We start from the raw sequence: 12,258 nt of genomic DNA, 5'->3' as shown, positions 1-12,258 counted from the left end.
GACTCGAGTCAGACTCGAGTCGCAAATTTAAGGACTTGAGACTTGCTTGACTAAATTAAAAAAATGACTCGACTTGACTTTGACTTGAGATCCAATGACTTGAGACTTGACTTGACTTGAACTGTATGACTCGAGAATGACTTGATATACATTTTTATATAAATCATCGCAACATCCATTGATAAACAAAATGAAAGCAACGGAACCATTGACGTCATCAGATTCTGCGCGATTGCGTGACGCTGCACAAGTCCAGAAATAGCCTACATCGCGCTGAGCGCGCTAAATACAAAAACATCTCCCTGCATCGTATCTTTTTGGATATAAACACTAGAAAATGACCATATTCATGCAAGAAGATTTTTTGTACGCATAATAACTGGCAAGGGATATCGGACGACCATCACAACCTCGAACAGTCGAACTTCATTCACCACGTCTAAAAGTAAGCTATGGCTTGTTTAACCTGTTTGTTATAGTTAATTTGACTATCTTTAAATCTAGAGAGATTAATATTGGTCAAAACAGCATGCCTCTTTATACACAATTATGTTTTCAAATGTAGCTTAATGTTGTCAATATTCAAATGATAATTAATGACGGTATATGTTTTGTATAACATTTGCCACATTTCTTTTTAAATCATGCTTTAAAGCCAAAAATGTTGTTCTTTCCAATGACGAAAAACAATATAGAAAACTGTTAGTTTTGTCGTTTATGTTTCTCTTAATGTTATCAGGGTTTGGTGGCAAAAAATGCCAGCAGAATTAATATGCACCCAAAATTCAAAATGTGGTGAAAAAATGGCCCTAGTATGGCCCTGGCCAACTCCTCCTTTAACTCGTGGCTGGAGCAAAACTTTTGCATGGGTCTTTGGGCAGCAGTAAAGGACTAGGTCTCCCCGTCGGGGAATCGAACCCCGGTCTTCCGCGTGACAGGCGGAGATACTGTCCACTATACTAACGAGGAGTACCAGAGAAAGGTAGTCGCCCCCGATCAGCGCCCCCCCGACCAGGAACGGCCTCATGCGTCATTTTAGGTCATCGCTTCACAGAAGCCAGTGAAGCCAAAAAAATCATCTAATACCATTTAAATATGAAGTGTCTGTGTAAAACGGGTTACGTTATTAAATTAGAGAGCTTGCTTTTTTAATAAAGAGCCTGGTAGGTCCGGTCAAAAAGTTCATGCGTATTTTTTCCAGTGCCGGGCCCAAACAAAGAGAGTTTCGGTTCCTGCCAGCTGCTAATGTGTTGCCAGCATTCTTGCTGACCGCACAAGGCGGCATCCAGTCTATGCCCAACCGCCTGCGTTGGTGGTATAGTGGTGAGCATAGCTGCCTTCCAAGCAGTTGACCCGGGTTCGATTCCCGGCCAACGCATTGCCTTTTGCTCAAGCTGTCGTTAAAACAGTCGTCCGGGGCCCCTGGCCAACTCCTCATTTAACTCGTGGCTGGAGCAAAACTTTTGCATGGGTCTTTGGGCAGCAGTAAAAGGACTAAGTCTCCCCGTCGGGGAATCGAACCCCGGTCTTCCGCGTGACAGGCGGAGATACTGTCCACTATACTAACGAGGAGTTGCAGAGATAGGTAGTCGCCCCCGATCAGCGCCCCCCGACCAGGAAAGGCCTCATGCGTCATTTTAGGTCATCGCTTCACAGAAGCCAGTTAAGCCAAACAAATAATCTAATACCATTTAAATTTGAAGTGTCTGTGTAAAACGGGTTAAGTTATTAAATTAGAGAGCTTGCTTTTTTAATAAAGAGCCTTGTAGGTCAGGTCAAAAAGTTAATGCGTTTTTTTCCAGTGCCGGGCCCAAACAAAGAGAGTTTCGGTTCCTGCCAGCTACTAATGTGTTGCCAGCATTCTTGCTGACCGCACAACCCGGCATCCAGTCTATGCCCAACCGCCTGCGTTGGTGGTATAGTGGTGAGCATAGCTGCCTTCCAAGCAGTTGACCCGGGTTCGATTCCCGGCCAACGCATTGCCTTTTGCTCAAGCTGTCGTTAAAACAGTCGTCCGGGGCCCCTGGCCAACTCCTCATTTAACTCGTGGCTGGAGCAAAACTTTTGCATGGGTCTTTGGGCAGCAGTAAAGGACTAGGTCTCCCCGTCGGGGAATCGAACCCCGGTCTTCCGCGTGACAGGCGGAGATACTGTCCACTATACTAACGAGGAGTTGCAGAGACAGGTAGTCGCCCCCGATGAGCGCCCCCCGACCAGGAACGGCCTCATGCGTCATTTTAGGTCATCGCTTCACAGAAGCCAGTGAAGCCAAACAAATCATCTAATACCATTTAAATATGAAGTGTCTGTGTAAAACGGGTTACGTTATTAAATTAGAGAGCTTGCTTTTTTAATAAAGAGCCAGGTAGGTCAGGTCAAAAAGTTAATGCGTTTTTTTCCAGTGCCGGGCCCAAACAAAGAGAGTTTCGGGTCCTGCCAGCTGCTAATGTGTTGCGAGCATTCTTGCTGACCGCACAAGGCGGCATCCAGTCTATGCCCGACCATCTGCGTTGGTGGTATAGTGGTGAGCATAGCTGCCTTCCAAGCAGTTGACCCGGGTTCGATTCCCGGCCAACGCATTGCCTTTTGCTCAAGCTGTCGTTAAAACAGTCGTCCGGGGCCCCTGGCCAACTCCTCATTTAACTCGTGGCTGGAGCAAAACTTTTGCATGGGTCTTTGGGCAGCAGTAAAGGACTAGGTCTCCCCGTCGGGGAATCGAACCCCGGTCTAACGCGTGACAGGCGGAGATACTGTCCACTATACTAACGAGGAGTAACAGAGAAAGGTAGTCGCCCCCGATCAGCGCCCCCCCGACCAGGAACGGCCTCATGCGTCATTTTAGGTCATCGCTTCACAGAAGCCAGTGAAGCCAAAAAAATCATCTAATACCATTTAAATATGAAGTGTCTGTGTAAAACGGGTTACGTTATTAAATTAGAGAGCTTGCTTTTTTAATAAAGAGCCTGGTAGGTCCGGTCAAAAAGTTCATGCGTATTTTTTCCAGTGCCGGCCCCAAACAAAGAGAGTTTCGGTTCCTGCCAGCTGCTAATGTGTTGCCAGCATTCTTGCTGACCGCACAAGGCGGCATCCAGTCTATGCCCAACCGCCTGCGTTGGTGGTATAGTGGTGAGCATAGCTGCCTTCCAAGCAGTTGACCCGGGTTCGATTCCCGGCCAACGCATTGCCTTTTGCTCAAGCTGTCGTTAAAACAGTCGTCCGGGGCCCCTGGCCAACTCCTCATTTAACTCGTGGCTGGAGCAAAACTTTTGCATGGGTCTTTGGGCAGCAGTAAAAGGACTAAGTCTCCCCGTCGGGGAATCGAACCCCGGTCTTCCGCGTGACAGGCGGAGATACTGTCCACTATACTAACGAGGAGTTGCAGAGATAGGTAGTCGCCCCCGATCAGCGCCCCCCGACCAGGAAAGGCCTCATGCGTCATTTTAGGTCATCGCTTCACAGAAGCCAGTTAAGCCAAACAAATAATCTAATACCATTTAAATTTGAAGTGTCTGTGTAAAACGGGTTAAGTTATTAAATTAGAGAGCTTGCTTTTTTAATAAAGAGCCTTGTAGGTCAGGTCAAAAAGTTAATGCGTTTTTTTCCAGTGCCGGGCCCAAACAAAGAGAGTTTCGGGTCCTGCCAGCTGCTAATGTGTTGCGAGCATTCTTGCTGACCGCACAAGGCGGCATCCAGTCTATGCCCGACCATCTGCGTTGGTGGTATAGTGGTGAGCATAGCTGCCTTCCAAGCAGTTGACCCGGGTTCGATTCCCGGCCAACGCATTGCCTTTTGCTCAAGCTGTCGTTAAAACAGTCGTCCGGGGCCCCTGGCCAACTCCTCATTTAACTCGTGGCTGGAGCAAAACTTTTGCATGGGTCTTTGGGCAGCAGTAAAGGACTAGGTCTCCCCGTCGGGGAATCGAACCCCGGTCTTCCGCGTGACAGGCGGAGATACTGTCCATTATACTAACGAGGCGTTGCAGAGACAGATAGTCGCCCCCGAACAGCGCCCCCCGACCAGGAACGGCCTCATGCGTCATTTTAGGTCATCGCTTCACAGAAGCCAGTGAAGCCAAACGAATAATCTAATACCATTTAAATATGAAGTGTCTGTGTAAAACGGGTTACGTTATTAAATTAGAGAGCTTGCTTTTTTAATAAAGAGCCTGGTAGGTCCGGTCAAAAAGTTCATGCGTTTTTTTCCAGTGCCGGGCCCAAACAAAGAGAGTTTCGGTTCCTGCCAGCTGCTAATGTGTTGCCAGCATTCTTGCTGACCGCACAAGGCAGCATCCAGTCTATGCCCAACCGCCTGCGTTGGTGGTATAGTGGTGAGCATAGCTGCCTTCCAAGCAGTTGACCCGGGTTCGATTCCCGGCCAACGCATCGCCTTTTGCTCAAGCTGTCGTTAAAACAGTCGTCCGGGGCCCCTGGCCAACTCCTCATTTAACTCGTGGCTGGAGCAAAACTTTTGCATGGGTCTTTGGGCAGCAGCAAAGGACTAGGTCTCCCCGTCGGGGAATCGAACCCCGGTCTTCCGCGTGACAGGCGGAGATACTGTCCATTATACTAACGAGGAGTTGCAGAGACAGATAGTCGCCCCCGAACAGCGCCCCCCGACCAGGAACGGCCTCATGCGTCATTTTAGGTCATCGCTTCACAGAAGCCAGTGAAGCCAAACGAATAATCTAATACCATTTAAATATGAAGTGTCTGTGTAAAACGGGTTACGTTATTAAATTAGAGAGCTTGCTTTTTTAATAAAGAGCCTGGTAGGTCCGGTCAAAAAGTTCATGCGTTTTTTTCCAGTGCCGGGCCCAAACAAAGAGAGTTTCGGTTCCTGCCAGCTGCTAATGTGTTGCCAGCATTCTTGCTGACCGCACAAGGCAGCATCCAGTCTATGCCCAACCGCCTGCGTTGGTGGTATAGTGGTGAGCATAGCTGCCTTCCAAGCAGTTGACCCGGGTTCGATTCCCGGCCAACGCATTGCCTTTTGCTCAAGCTGTCGTTAAAACAGTCGTCCGGGGCCTCTGGCCAACTCCTCATTTAACTCGTGGCTGGAGCAAAACTTTTGCATGGGTCTTTGGGCAGCAGTAAAGGACTAGGTCTCACCGTCGGGGAATCGAACCCCGGTCTTCCGCGTGACAGGCGGAGATACTGTCCACTATACTAACGAGGAGTTACAGAGACAGGTAGTCGCCCCTGATCAGCGCCCCCCGACCAGGAACGGCCTCATGCGTCATTTTAGGTCATCGCTTCACAGAAGCCAGTGAAGCCAAACAAATCATCTAATACCATTTAAATATGAAGTGTCTGTGTAAAACGGGTTACGTTATTAAATTAGAGAGCTTGCTTTTTTAATAAAGAGCCTGGTAGGTCAGGTCAAAAAGTTAATGCGTTTTTTTCCAGTGCCGGGCCCAAACAAAGAGAGTTTCGGGTCCTGCCAGCTGCTAATGTGTTGCGAGCATTCTTGCTGACCGCACAAGGCGGCATCCAGTCTATGCCCGACCCAGTGAAGCCAAACAAATCATCTAATACCATTTAAATATGAAGTGTCTGTGTAAAACGGGTTACGTTATTAAATTAGAGAGCTTGCTTTTTTAATAAAGAGCCTGGTAGGTCAGGTCTTCCGCGTGACAGGCGGAGATACTGTCCACTATACTAACGAGGAGTTGCAGAGACAGGTAGTCGCCCCTGATCAGCGCCCCCCGACCAGGAACGGCCTCATGCGTCATTTTAGGTCATCGCTTCACAGAAGCCAGTGAAGCCAAACAAATCATCTAATACCATTTAAATATGAAGTGTCTGTGTAAATTAGAGAGCTTGCTTTTTTAATAAAGAGCCTGGTAGGTCAGGTCAAAAAGTTAATGCGCCCCCCGACCAGGAACGGCCTCATGCGTCATTTTAGGTCATCGCTTCACAGAAGCCAGTGAAGCCAAACGAATATTCTAATACCATTTAAATATGAAGTGTCTGTGTAAAACGGGTTACGTTATTAAATTAGAGAGCTTGCTTTTTTAATAAAGAGCCTGGTAGGTCCGGTCAAAAAGTTCATGCGTTTTTTTCCAGTGCCGGGCCCAAACAAAGAGAGTTTCGGTTCCTGCCAGCTACTAATGTGTTGCCAGCATTCGTGCTGACCGCACAACCCGGCATCCAGTCTATGCCCAACCGCCTGCGTTGGTGGTATAGTGGTGAGCATAGCTGCCTTCCAAGCAGTTGACCCGGGTTCGATTCCCGGCCAACGCATTGCCTTTTGCTCAAGCTGTCGTTAAAACAGTCGTCCGGGGCCCCTGGCCAACTCCTCATTTAACTCGTGGCTGGAGCAAAACTTTTGCATGGGTCTTTGGGCAGCAGTAAAGGCAGAGATGGGGGACTCGAGTCACATGACTTGACTCGAGTCAGACTCGAGTCGCAAATTTAAGGACTTGAGACTTGCTTGACTAAATTAAAAAAATGACTCGACTTGACTTTGACTTGAGATCCAATGACTTGAGACTTGACTTGACTTGAACTGTATGACTCGAGAATGACTTGATATACATTTTTATATAAATCATCGCAACATCCATTGATAAACAAAATGAAAGCAACGGAACCATTGACGTCATCAGATTCTGCGCGATTGCGTGACGCTGCACAAGTCCAGAAATAGCCTACATCGCGCTGAGCGCGCTAAATACAAAAACATCTCCCTGCATCGTATCTTTTTGGATATAAACACTAGAAAATGACCATATTCATGCAAGAAGATTTTTTGTACGCATAATAACTGGCAAGGGATATCGGACGACCATCACAACCTCGAACAGTCGAACTTCATTCACCACGTCTAAAAGTAAGCTATGGCTTGTTTAACCTGTTTGTTATAGTTAATTTGACTATCTTTAAATCTAGAGAGATTAATATTGGTCAAAACAGCATGCCTCTTTATACACAATTATGTTTTCAAATGTAGCTTAATGTTGTCAATATTCAAATGATAATTAATGACGGTATATGTTTTGTATAACATTTGCCACATTTCTTTTTAAATCATGCTTTAAAGCCAAAAATGTTGTTCTTTCCAATGACGAAAAACAATATAGAAAACTGTTAGTTTTGTCGTTTATGTTTCTCTTAATGTTATCAGGGTTTGGTGGCAAAAAATGCCAGCAGAATTAATATGCACCCAAAATTCAAAATGTGGTGAAAAAATGGCCCTAGTATGGCCCTGGCCAACTCCTCCTTTAACTCGTGGCTGGAGCAAAACTTTTGCATGGGTCTTTGGGCAGCAGTAAAGGACTAGGTCTCCCCGTCGGGGAATCGAACCCCGGTCTTCCGCGTGACAGGCAGAGATACTGTCCACTATACTAACGAGGAGTAACAGAGAAAGGTAGTCGCCCCCGATCAGCGCCCCCCCGACCAGGAACGGCCTCATGCGTCATTTTAGGTCATCGCTTCACAGAAGCCAGTGAAGCCAAAAAAATCATCTAATACCATTTAAATATGAAGTGTCTGTGTAAAACGGGTTACGTTATTAAATTAGAGAGCTTGCTTTTTTAATAAAGAGCCTTGTAGGTCAGGTCAAAAAGTTAATGCGTTTTTTTCCAGTGCCGGGCCCAAACAAAGAGAGTTTCGGGTCCTGCCAGCTGCTAATGTGTTGCGAGCATTCTTGCTGACCACACAAGGCGGCATCCAGTCTATGCCCGACCATCTGCGTTGGTGGTATAGTGGTGAGCATAGCTGCATTCCAAGCAGTTGACCCGGGATTGATTCCCGGCCAACGCATTGCCTTTTGCTCAAGCTGTCGTTAAAACAGTCGTCCGGGGCCCCTGGCCAACTCCTCATTTAACTCGTGGCTGGAGCAAAACTTTTGCATGGGTCTTTGGGCAGCAGTAAAGGACTAGGTCTCCCCGTCGGGGAATCGAACCCCGGTCTTCCGCGTGACAGGCGGAGATACTGTCCACTTTACTAACGAGGAGTTGCAGAGACAGGTAGTCGCCCCCGATGAGCGCCCCCCGACCAGGAACGGCCTCATGCGTCATTTTAGGTCATCGCTTCACAGAAGCCAGTGAAGCCAAACAAATCATCTAATACCATTTAAATATGAAGTGTCTGTGTAAAACGGGTTACGTTATTAAATTAGAGAGCTTGCTTTTTTAATAAAGAGCCAGGTAGGTCAGGTCAAAAAGTTAATGCGTTTTTTTCCAGTGCCGGGCCCAAACAAAGAGAGTTTCGGGTCCTGCCAGCTGCTAATGTGTTGCGAGCATTCTTGCTGACCGCACAAGGCGGCATCCAGTCTATGCCCGACCATCTGCGTTGGTGGTATAGTGGTGAGCATAGCTGCCTTCCAAGCAGTTGACCTGGGTTCGATTCCCGGCCAACGCATTGCCTTTTGCTCAAGCTGTCGTTAAAACAGTCGTCCAGGGCCCCTGGCCAACTCCTCATTTAACTCGTGGCTGGAGCAAAACTTTTGCATGGGTCTTTGGGCAGCAGTAAAGGACTAGGTCTCCCCGTCGGGGAATCGAACCCCGGTCTTCCGCGTGACAGGCGGAGATACTGTCCACTATACTAACGAGGAGTTGCAGAGACAGGTAGTCTCCCCCGATCAGCGCCCCCCGACCAGGAACGGCCTCATGCGTCATTTTAGGTCATCGCTTCACAGAAGCCAGTGAAGCCAAACGAATATTCTAATACCATTTAAATATGAAGTGTCTGTGTAAAACGGGTTACGTTATTAAATTAGAGAGCTTGCTTTTTTAATAAAGAGCCTGGTAGGTCCGGTCAAAAAGTTCATGCGTTTTTTTCCAGTGCCGGGCCCAAACAAAGAGAGTTTCGGTTCCTGCCAGCTACTAATGTGTTGCCAGCATTCTTGCTGACCGCACAAACCGGCATCCAGTCTATGCCCAACCGCCTGCGTTGGTGGTATAGTGGTGAGCATAGCTGCCTTCCAAGCAGTTGACCCGGGTTCGATTCCCGGCCAACGCATCGCCTTTTGCTCAAGCTGTCGTTAAAACAGTCGTCCGGGGCCCCTGGCCAACTCCTCATTTAACTCGTGGCTGGAGCAAAACTTTTGCATGGGTCTTTGGGCAGCAGTAAAGGCAGAGATGGGGGACTCGAGTCACATGACTTGACTCGAGTCAGACTCGAGTCGCAAATTTAAGGACTTGAGACTTGCTTGACTAAATTAAAAAAATGACTCGACTTGACTTTGACTTGAGATCCAATGACTTGAGACTTGACTTGACTTGAACTGTATGACTCGAGAATGACTTGATATACATTTTTATATAAATCATCGCAACATCCATTGATAAACAAAATGAAAGCAACGGAACCATTGACGTCATCAGATTCTGCGCGATTGCGTGACGCTGCACAAGTCCAGAAATAGCCTACATCGCGCTGAGCGCGCTAAATACAAAAACATCTCCCTGCATCGTATCTTTTTGGATATAAACACTAGAAAATGACCATATTCATGCAAGAAGATTTTTTGTACGCATAATAACTGGCAAGGGATATCGGACGACCATCACAACCTCGAACAGTCGAACTTCATTCACCACGTCTAAAAGTAAGCTATGGCTTGTTTAACCTGTTTGTTATAGTTAATTTGACTATCTTTAAATCTAGAGAGATTAATATTGGTCAAAACAGCATGCCTCTTTATACACAATTATGTTTTCAAATGTAGCTTAATGTTGTCAATATTCAAATGATAATTAATGACGGTATATGTTTTGTATAACATTTGCCACATTTCTTTTTAAATCATGCTTTAAAGCCAAAAATGTTGTTCTTTCCAATGACGAAAAACAATATAGAAAACTGTCGTTTGTTTTGTCGTTTATGTTTCTCTTAATGTTATCAGGGTTTGGTGGCCAAAAATGCCAGCAGAATTAATATACACCCAAAATTCAAAATGTGGTGAAAAAATGGCCCTAGTATGGCCCTGGCCAACTCCTCCTTTAACTCGTGGCTGGAGCAAAACTTTTGCATGGGTCTTTGGGCAGCAGTAAAGGACTAGGTCTCCCCGTCGGGGAATCGAACCCCGGTCTAAAGCGTGACAGGCGGAGATACTGTCCACTATACTAACGAGGAGTAACAGAGAAAGGTAGTCGCCCCCGATCAGCGCCCCCCCGACCAGGAACGGCCTCATGCGTCATTTTAGGTCATCGCTTCACAGAAGCCAGTGAAGCCAAAAAAATCATCTAATACCATTTAAATATGAAGTGTCTGTGTAAAACGGGTTACGTTATTAAATTAGAGAGCTTGCTTTTTTAATAAAGAGCCTGGTAGGTCCGGTCAAAAAGTTCATGCGTATTTTTTCCAGTGCTGGGCCCAAACAAAGAGAGTTTCGGTTCCTGCCAGCTGCTAATGTGTTGCCAGCATTCTTGCTGACCGCACAAGACGGCATCCAGTCTATGCCCAACCGCCTGCGTTGGTGGTATAGTGGTGAGCATAGCTGCCTTCCAAGCAGTTGACCCGGGTTCGATTCCCGGCCAACGCATTGCCTTTTGCTCAAGCCGTCGTTAAAACAGTCGTCTGGGGCCCCTGGCCAACTCCTCATTTAACTCGTGGCTGGAGCAAAACTTTTGCATGGGTCTTTGGGCAGCAGTAAAAGGACTAGGTCTCCCCGTCGGGGAATCGAACCCCGGTCTTCCGCGTGACAGGCGGAGATACTGTCCACTATACTAACGAGGAGTTGCAGAGATAGGTAGTCGCCCCCGATCAGCGCCCCCCGACCAGGAAAGGCCTCATGCGTCATTTTAGGTCATCGCTTCACAGAAGCCAGTTAAGCCAAACAAATCATCTAATACCATTTAAATATGAAGTGTCTGTGTAAAACGGGTTAAGTTATTAAATTAGAGAGCTTGCTTTTTTAATAAAGAGCCTGGTAGGTCAGGTCAAAAAGTTAATGCGTTTTTTTCCAGTGCCGGGCCCAAACAAAGAGAGTTTCGGTTCCTGCCAGCTGCTAATGTCTTGCGAGCATTCTTGCTGACCGCACAAGGCGGCATCCAGTCTATGCGCGACCATCTGCGTTGGTGGTATAGTGGTGAGCATAGCTGACTTCCAAGCAGTTTACCCGGGTTCGATTCCCGGCCAACGCATTGCCTTTTGCTCAAGCTGTCGTTAAAACAGTCGTCCGGGTTTTGCTTTTTGCTAATGTCTCAAAAAGTTCATGCGTTTTTTTCCAGTGCCGGGCCCAGACAAAGAGAGTTTCGGTTCCTGCCAGCTGCTAATGTGTTGCCAGCATTCTTGCTGACCGCACAAGGCGGCATCCAGTCTATGCCCAACCGCCTGCGTTGGTGGTATAGTGGTGAGCATAGCTGCCTTCCAAGCAGTTGACCTGGGTTCGATTCCCGGCCAACGCATTGCCTTTTGCTCAAGCTGTCGTTAAAACAGACGTCCGGGGCCCCTAAAAAAGTAAGCTATGGCTTGTTTAACCTGTTTGTTATAGTTAATTTGACTATCTTTAAATCTAGAGAGATTAATATTGGTCAAAACAGCATGCCTCTTTATACACAATTATGTTTTCAAATGTAGCTTAATGTTGTCAATATTCAAATGATAATTAATGACGGTATATGTTTTGTATAACATTTGCCACATTTCTTTTTAAATCATGCTTTAAAGCCAAAAATGTTGTTCTTTCCAATGACGAAAAACAATATAGAAAACTGTCGTTTGTTTTGTCGTTTATGTTTCTCTTAATGTTATCAGGGTTTGGTGGCCAAAAATGCCAGCAGAATTAATATACACCCAAAATTCAAAATGTGGTGAAAAAATGGCCCTAGTATGGCCCTGGCCAACTCCTCCTTTAACTCGTGGCTGGAGCAAAACTTTTGCATGGGTCTTTGGGCAGCAGTAAAAGGACTAAGTCTCCCCGTCGGGGAATCGAACCCCGGTCTTCCGCGTGACAGGCGGAGATACTGTCCACTATACTAACGAGGAGTTGCAGAGATAGGTAGTTGCCCCCGATCAGCGCCCCCCGACCAGGAAAGGCCTCATGCGTCATTTTAGGGCATCGCTTCACAGAAGCCAGTTAAGCCAAACAAATCATCTAATACCATTTAAATATGAAGTGTCTGTGTAAAACGGGTTAAGTTATTAAATTAGAGAGCTTGCTTTTTTAATAAAGAGCCTGGTAGGTCAGGTCAAAAAGTTAATGCGTTTTTTTCCAGTGCCGGGCCCAAACAAAGAGAGTTTCGGGTCCTGCCAGCTGCTAATGTGTTGCGAGCATTCTTGCTGACCGCACAAGGCGGCATCCAGTCTATGC

General features: G+C 46.7%; 10 non-coding genes across 10 annotated transcripts; all 10 read left to right on the top strand.

Moving 5' to 3' along the window:
- Positions 1 to 1,306: 1,306 nt before the first annotated feature.
- On the top strand, positions 1,307 to 1,378 carry trnag-ucc (transfer RNA glycine (anticodon UCC)). The gene has a single exon. It is a non-coding gene; the product is annotated as a tRNA-Gly (tRNA).
- A 529-nt stretch (positions 1,379 to 1,907) lies between these two features.
- Positions 1,908 to 1,979, top strand: trnag-ucc (transfer RNA glycine (anticodon UCC)). The gene has a single exon. It is a non-coding gene; the product is annotated as a tRNA-Gly (tRNA).
- Positions 1,980 to 2,507: 528 nt separating this feature from the next.
- trnag-ucc (transfer RNA glycine (anticodon UCC)) lies at positions 2,508 to 2,579 on the top strand. Its single transcript has one exon. It is a non-coding gene; the product is annotated as a tRNA-Gly (tRNA).
- Positions 2,580 to 3,109: 530 nt separating this feature from the next.
- trnag-ucc (transfer RNA glycine (anticodon UCC)) lies at positions 3,110 to 3,181 on the top strand. Its single transcript has one exon. It is a non-coding gene; the product is annotated as a tRNA-Gly (tRNA).
- Positions 3,182 to 3,710: 529 nt separating this feature from the next.
- On the top strand, positions 3,711 to 3,782 carry trnag-ucc (transfer RNA glycine (anticodon UCC)). Its single transcript has one exon. It is a non-coding gene; the product is annotated as a tRNA-Gly (tRNA).
- Positions 3,783 to 4,310: 528 nt separating this feature from the next.
- On the top strand, positions 4,311 to 4,382 carry trnag-ucc (transfer RNA glycine (anticodon UCC)). Its single transcript has one exon. It is a non-coding gene; the product is annotated as a tRNA-Gly (tRNA).
- Positions 4,383 to 4,910: 528 nt separating this feature from the next.
- trnag-ucc (transfer RNA glycine (anticodon UCC)) lies at positions 4,911 to 4,982 on the top strand. The gene has a single exon. It is a non-coding gene; the product is annotated as a tRNA-Gly (tRNA).
- Positions 4,983 to 6,170: 1,188 nt separating this feature from the next.
- trnag-ucc (transfer RNA glycine (anticodon UCC)) lies at positions 6,171 to 6,242 on the top strand. Its single transcript has one exon. It is a non-coding gene; the product is annotated as a tRNA-Gly (tRNA).
- A 2,649-nt stretch (positions 6,243 to 8,891) lies between these two features.
- trnag-ucc (transfer RNA glycine (anticodon UCC)) lies at positions 8,892 to 8,963 on the top strand. The gene has a single exon. It is a non-coding gene; the product is annotated as a tRNA-Gly (tRNA).
- Positions 8,964 to 10,416: 1,453 nt separating this feature from the next.
- Positions 10,417 to 10,488, top strand: trnag-ucc (transfer RNA glycine (anticodon UCC)). Its single transcript has one exon. It is a non-coding gene; the product is annotated as a tRNA-Gly (tRNA).
- The last annotated feature ends 1,770 nt before the right edge of the window (positions 10,489 to 12,258 follow it).

This window comes from Rhinichthys klamathensis, unplaced genomic scaffold, assembly GCF_029890125.1.
Source record: "Rhinichthys klamathensis goyatoka isolate OS25496 unplaced genomic scaffold, OSU_Roscu_1.1 h1tg000176l_1, whole genome shotgun sequence".
Classification (NCBI taxonomy): domain Eukaryota; kingdom Metazoa; phylum Chordata; class Actinopteri; order Cypriniformes; family Leuciscidae; genus Rhinichthys; species Rhinichthys klamathensis.
This window is presented reverse-complemented; position numbering and strand designations above follow the sequence as displayed.